Raw genomic sequence first — 7,565 nt, 5'->3', positions numbered from 1 at the left:
ACAATCTGACTGTGTGGGCTACATTTCGGGCCAAATAATACACTTAACCACTGGCCCATATCCTGTTTGCCGCCGGTTCAATCTCCCCATATCCGGGTCATGTTTGGTTCACATACCTCATGCCAGCTGTGCCGGCTTCATTCCAAATCTGGGCCAGAATTCTTTGCTACCTGGGTTATTGATGGTAATTTCAACTAAATGTAAACCTAATGAAATTCTGTTAAATTCCCAAATGTTTTGAAATCAGATATACTTCTTATTGTGCATGTTCCCTTTCGTTGTCACTCCGAGTTACGTCGGATGACGACGAATGGGGTTTCGCTTAGAAAGCCTATCAACTTCGAGTATTACAAAACGAGCCAATGGCAAAGAAATGCCATGGGTCTGCGGAATTTGCATGGCGTAACTCCGCCCCACCTCGTGGGTATAAAAGGAGGAAGCCGGCAGCAAGCAGATATGTTTTCGCTTCAGAGCCAAGTGTATTCTTCTCTCCACAAGCCATCTCTGAATTGTCAGCTTTACAAACGAGTACCTCGAGTGTTGGTGTTACGGCGATCTACGGCGAGAGCGTGCTTCCTGCTGATCTGTTGCAGTGGTCTGCCAGTCGGTGCGTTTCTCCCCGGGTGCTTCAACACTTGAGTTTTCTCTCACTAAAAGAGCTTACACGTGGCACGTCTTTTTAAAGATGTCTCGCCCGTGTACTTCTGGTTGCGGCAGATTGGTATCGGACTCTGATGGGCACGAGCGTTGCATAGTATGTTTGGGCATTGATCATGCTAGAGCAGCGCTCGTGGATGACTCATGTTCTCTCTGTGGGAACATGACCATCGCGTCATTACGGTCGAGACTCCGTGAACTCGCAAGAGTGAGAGTCCCCTCATCCACCCCCTGTCCTGCGGCTGGTGGCCAGGGTGATCTGAGGGTTACGGTCTGGAACAAGGCGCCGACTATGTGTCCGCGACCCCAGCCCCCCTCTTCAATGACGGTGCCCGCTAGTGAACTGCTGATTCCCGTGGGTCTACCCTCTGGTGGCCCGCGTGCTTCAGTTGAAGCTACAGAGGAAGATGCCATGTCTGTTGCAGCATCACTAGGCGGGTTTGACTCTTCTGGAAGTGAGGGCTCGTCACAGCTGCCACCTTCCGGTGTGCATACGGCTGTGCTCGAGTCTGATCCGGAGATGACGGCCATGCTTTCCCGGGCAGCCGCGAGCATCGGACTTGAGTGGAGGCCTCCACCCTGTCCTGAGCGCTCGCGGCTGGACGATTGGTTTTTGGGTAAGGCCGCCGACCCTCGTCCTCGGCAAACCCCAATACCTTGCTTCCCGGATGTGCATGATGAGATCTCGAAGTCCTGGAAGACCCCCCTGTCTTCTCGGGACCGCTCGCTGGTCTCATCCGCCTTTCCTCCCCTCGATGAGGCAGCTGCCCGTGGGTACACTGGGCTTCCCCCGGTTGAACGCTCTGTTGCCATGCAACTATGTCCTCAGAGTGCTTCTTCTCGGGGCGAGCCTAAGCACCCATCCAAAGCCTGTAGATTTTCGTCGACCCTGGTGGCGAAGTCTTACAGAGCGGCGGGACAGGCGGCTGCTTCACTGCATGCTATGGCCACTCTGCAGGTCTACCAGGCCCAGATGCTCAGAGACATGCACGAGGGTAGGACAAACCCAGGGCTCTTTGATGAGCTGCGCGCCGCGACCGACCTTGCTCTCCGGGCGACGAAGGTTACCGCGCGCTCCCTGGGTTTGGTGATGTCCACAGCTGTGGTCCAGGAGCGACATCTGTGGCTGAACCTGGCTGACATGCGGGACGCTGAGCGGACCCGTCTGCTTAACGCCCCCTTGTCCCAGGCCGGCCTCTTCGGCGGTGCAGTTGAAGATTTTGCCCAACAGTTTTCAACTGCCCAGAAACAGACCGAGGCCATCAGACACATTCTGCCCCGCCGGCCCGCTGCTGCCTCCACCTTGCCGGCCGGGCAGACGCCTCGACCTGTTTCCCGCCGAGGGCGCCCTCCTGCGGCTCCCGCCCCTCCCGCCCGGACCACGCAGCAGCCTCCACCCAGGGCCGGTCGCGGAGGAAGCCGTAAGAAGGCGCCACAGCCCTCTCCTGCCCCGCCCCCCGCTAAACGCCGGGCCAAGCGGCGCTCCTGAGACGGGCTGCTCAGGGATGATGATTGTTTCACAGGAGGTGGTAGCAGGACCACTCCTTCCCCCGGTGGAGGGCCGGGGGAGAATCTTTTGTTCTCCACTCCCCGCTGCTCACCCACGGGTGGGCAGCACCCTAATGTGGTTAAAGTCAGAAACAATCCCCTCTTCCCTGAGCTCACAGAGTTCTCGGGCGACACAGAGCGCCGCCCACAAGCCGTGCTCTCCTCGCCCCCCTCTGTCCCAGAGGCGGTTGACACGGCGTGCCGTCCACGGCCCGCTTCGCCCCTGTCCCCCTCTGTCGCCAGACCCCTGGCAGAGCAGGCCCCCGCGGGACGACCAGCCTGGTCCTCCCCTGGCCCCCCCTGCCAGGGCGCGGTTGCTAACTGTGCCCCCTCTCCGGGCCGCTATGCCGTCCACATCTGGGCCAGTTACTCCGCTTCGCTGCCCCTCCGGGGGGACGCCTGTGGCTCGCATGATCCCGTTGGTTCAGTTCCTGGGAGCCTGGCTAGAGCTTCCCCGTCTGTCCCACTGGATCGCGCGTACCGTCAGGCTCGGCTATGCGATTCAGTTCGCACGGTCTCCTCCCCGCTTCAGGGGAGTCCGCTCCACTTTGGTCGGTGGCAATGCCCCTATCATGAGAGCAGAGATTGCCACCCTGCTGGCGAAGGGTGCAATCGAGACTGTCCCTCCAGCCGAGATGAGGTCCGGCTTCTACAGCCCCTACTTCATTGTCCCCAAGAAAACCGGTGGGTTACGGCCAATCCTGGACTTGCGCGTGCTGAACCGCTCCCTTCACCGGATGCCGTTCAAGATGCTCACCGCCAAACGCGTTTTCGAATGCATACGGCCCCAGGATTGGTTTGCAGCGATCGACCTGAAGGACGCCTACTTTCATGTCTCCATTCTTCCTCGACACAGACCGTTCCTCTGGTTTGCTTTCGAGGGGCAGGCATACCAGTACGCGGTTCTCCCTTTCGGGCTAGCCCTGTCTCCTCGCATCTTCACGAAGGTCGTCGAGGCGGCCCTTGTTCCCCTTCGAGAGCAAGGGGTTCGCATCCTGAGTTATATCGACGACTGGCTGATCCTAGCTCACTCTCGAGATCAGGTTTGCGAACACAGGGACCTAGTGCTCCGGCACCTAGCCCGTCTGGGCCTTCGGGTCAACTGGGAGAAGAGCAAACTTTGCCCCGTGCAGAGGATCTCTTTTCTCGGTATGGACATCGACTCGGTCGCATGTCCGCGCAGCTTACGAGCGAGCGCGCGCAGTCACTGCTGACTTGCCTAAGACAATTCGAGGGCAAGAGTGCGGTTCCACTGAAACTTTTTCAGAGGCTCCTGGGGCATATGGCATCTGCAGCCGCGGTCACGCCGCTCGGATTGCTTCATATGAGACCGCTTCAGCTTTGGCTTCGCGACCGAGTCCCGAGGTGGGCATGGCAACACGGCACGTTCCGAGTACCAGTTACTCCGACCTGCCGTCAGTTCTTCACCCCGTGGACGAACCTCGATTTTCTCAGGGCCGGTGTCCCCCTGGCTCGAGCTTCCCGGCATGTTGTTGTCTCAACAGATGCCTCCACCACAGGCTGGGGCGCCATGTGCAATGGACATGCTGCTGCGGGCTCCTGGACAGGACCCCAGCGGCTATGGCATGTCAATTGCCTCGAGTTGTTGGCAGTACGCCTTGCCCTGCACCGCTTCCGAGCGTTGCTCAGGGGTCAACACGTACTAGTCCGCTCAGACAATACCGCCACTGTAGCGTACATCAACCATCAGGGTGGTCTACGCTCCCGCCGTATGTCACAACTCGCTCGCCACCTCCTCCTATGGAGTCAGAAGCATCTGAGGTCGCTTCGAGCCATCTTCATTCCCGGAGCGCTGAACTGTGCAGCCGACGAGCTCTCACGGCTTCAGCCCCTCCCTGGAGAATGGCGACTCCATCCCCAGTCGGTTCAGCTGATTTGGGACCAGTTCGGGGACGCGCAGATAGATCTGTTTGCCTCTCACGACTCGACCCATTGCGCCCAGTTTTATTCCCTGACCGAGGGCACGCTCGGCACGGATGCTCTGGCGCACAGCTGGCCGCAGGGCCGCAAGTATGCGTTTCCCCCAGTGAGCCTTCTTGCGCACACTTTGCGCAAGGTCAGGGAGGACGAGGAGCAGGTCATTCTGGTTGCCCCTTACTGGCCCAACCGGACCTGGTTCCCCGAACTAGTACTCCTCGCGACAGCACCTCCCTGGCCGATCCCTCTGAGGAAGAACCTTCTTTCTCAGGGACGGGGCACCCTATGGCACCCTCGTCCCGATCTTTGGAACCTCCACGTGTGGCTCCTGGATGGGACGAGGCAGGTTTGAGTACCCTACCACCGGCGGTGGTGGCTACCATCACTTCCGCTAGAGCGTCGTCCACGAGACACGTCTATGCGTTGAAGTGGAACCTCTTCGTCAACTGGTGCTCTTCTCACCGAGAAGACCCCCGGAGATGCTCGATCAGTGTTTTGCTTTCCTTCCTTCAACAGGGGCTGGAGCGAAGGCTGTCTCCCTCCACCCTGAAGGTCTATGTTGCCGCCATTGCCGCACATCATGACCTCATCGAAGGTAAGTCGGTGGGGAAGCACGACCTGATCATCAGGTTCCTGAGAGGAGCGAGGAGACTAAATCCTCCTCGTCCTCCTCTCGTTCCCTCTTGGGACCTCTCAGTGGTTCTAACTGCCCTGAAGAGTGCTCCCTTTGAGCCCCTGCAATCAGTCGAGCTTAAGTTCCTGTCTATGAAGACAGCGCTCCTGGTTGCACTGGCCTCCATCAAGAGGGTTGGGGACCTGCACGCATTCTCCGTTGACGAAGCGTGCCTGGAATTTGGGCCGGCTTACTCTCACGTGATCCTGAGACCCCGGCCTGGATATGTGCCCAAGGTTCCTACCACTCCCTTTCGGGACCAGGTGGTGAACCTGCAAGCGCTGCTCTCGGAGGAGGCAGACCCAGCCTTGGCACTGCTCTGTCCAGTACGCGCTCTCCGCGCCTATGTAGACAGAACGCAGTGTTTCAGGACCTCAGACCAGCTCTTTGTCTGTTATGGTGGGAAGCTGAAGGGAAGTTTGAAAGACTGGTGCTGGCCCACCTGAAGGACATCACTGGACCCCTGCTGGATCCCTTTCAGTTTGCTTACAGAGCAAACAGGTCTGTGGATGATGCAGTCAACATGGGACTGCATTATATCCTGCAACATCTCGACAGACCAGGGACTTATGCAAGGATCCTCTTTGTGGACTTCAGTTCGGCCTTCAATACCATCATGCCTGGTCTTCTCACAGCCAAACTGACCCAGCTCTCCATACCATCCTCGATCTGTCAGTGGATCACCAGCTTCCTGACGGACCAGCAGCAGCGAGTGAGACTGGGGAAACACACATCCAAGACACTCACAATCAGCACTGGTGCTCCCCAAGGGTGCGTTCTCTCCCCACTGCTCTTCTCCCTGTACACTAATGACTGCACTTCTAAAGACCCCTCTGTCAAGCTCCTGAAATTTGCAGACGACACCACTGTCATCGGTCTCATCCGAAACGGTGACGAGTCTGCTTACAGACTGGAGGTTGAACAGCTGGCTGCCTGGTGCAGTTATAACAACCTTGAGCTGAACACGCTCAAAACAGTGGAGATGATCGTGGACTTCAGGAGGAACAGCTCAGCACTCCTCCCACTCACCATCATGAACAGCACTGTGGAAGCAGTGGAGTCATTCAGGTTCCTGGGCACTATCATCTCTCAGGACCTGAAGTGGGACAATCACATTGACTCCACTGTGAAAAAGGCCCAGCAGAGACTGTACTTCCTTCGCCAGCTGAGGAAGTTCAACCTGCCACAGGATCTGCTGATTCAGTTCTACTCAGCCGTCATTGAGTCTGTCTTGTGCGCTTCCATCACTGTCTGGTTTGGTTCAGCTACCAAATCATACATCAGGAGACTACAACGGACAGTCCGGACTGCGGAGAGGATTATTGGTGCCCCCCTGCCAAACCTCCAGGACCTGTACTCTTCCAGAGTGAGGAAGAGAGCAGGTAAAATCATCACAGACTCCACTCACCCTGGACACCACCTGTTTGAACTGTTACCGTCAAGACGGAGACTCAGATCACTGGCCACAAGAACATCTCGGCACAGGAACAGTTTCTTCCCACAGGCCATTTCCCTTCTGAACAGTTAACACTCCTCCCAAGGCATATGCCTGTAAGTGCAATACTCCCACTGTTTAGTGCAATATCCCACAACCCAGGTGATACTTATATGTAGATTTATTTATTTATAATATTCAAAACACTGTAAATAGGTTCATAATCTGTAAATCTGAAAATGTCTATTCTGACTAAACCCAACTGTGATAGTTTTATTCTCATATATTTATATTTTTATTTTTTATTCTTATAATTTGTAGTATTATGTTTCATGTTGTATTTGTATATGTCCACTGGAAGCCTCAGTACCAAAACAAATTCCTTGTGTGTGCAAGCACACTTGGCAATAAAGCTCTTTCTGATTCTGATTCTGATTCTGAAAGGCTCTCTCCAAGCAAAGGTTGTCTCACTGGATAGTGGACACCATTGCTTTGGCTTACCAGCAGCAAGGTCGACCGTGCCCCCTTGGTGTGACTGCCCACTCCACCCGGAGTGTGGCGTCCTCTTGGGCTCTAGCGCATGGCGCCTCGCTAACAGACATCTGCAGAGCTGCAGGCTGGGCGACACCTAACACATTCGCCAGATTCTATAATCTCCGAGTGGAGCCTGTGTCCTCTCGTGTACTCGCTTCAACCAGCTAGTACCGGACCCGCTCAGGTGTCTTCGCTTGCTCGCCATTCCACTCCACGGACTGGATACGTGCGATATTTTCCTCAGGTGAGCTTCTCCGAAAGCCCTGAGCTCCTCCAGCACTCCTGACGTCGGCGCCAGTGTCTATTGCCTGTGCGTCGGCTAGGTGCCTCCCGTGTGCATGGTCCCTCCTCTGAGCGACCCCCACATGTGTATTTCCACTGTAAGCCTCTCTGAGCGTGTGTCTTTCCCTTGGCAAGCCACCTTGCCACCCCTGGGGTTGAAATATTCCACCTGCGGCTGGACACCCCAGTGTTTTCCATATGCTTCCTTCAGGTCATATGTGTATTCTCTAAGTCCCCCTCCCTCCGGGCTGGCATTAATTGCATACTTCCCCTAAGATTGGGATATGCTTCCCAGTGTACCTTGGTATTCCTGTGTTATATGGAGTCCTTTGTCCAGGCTGACAGGGATCTCGATTTACGCAGGGCACTGGAAGACAGCTGAGAAGGTGGCGTGATTAGACTGGTATCCCCATTCGTCGTCATCCGACGTAACTCGGAGTGACAACGAAAGGGAACGTCTACGGTTACGTATGTAACCCTCGTTCCCTGAGTAGGGAA

The sequence above is a fragment of the Siphateles boraxobius genome, unplaced genomic scaffold (assembly GCF_051911475.1).
Source record: "Siphateles boraxobius isolate OS27281-9 unplaced genomic scaffold, OSU_SipBor_1 32, whole genome shotgun sequence".
Lineage (NCBI taxonomy): Eukaryota > Metazoa > Chordata > Actinopteri > Cypriniformes > Leuciscidae > Siphateles > Siphateles boraxobius.
This window is presented reverse-complemented; position numbering follows the sequence as displayed.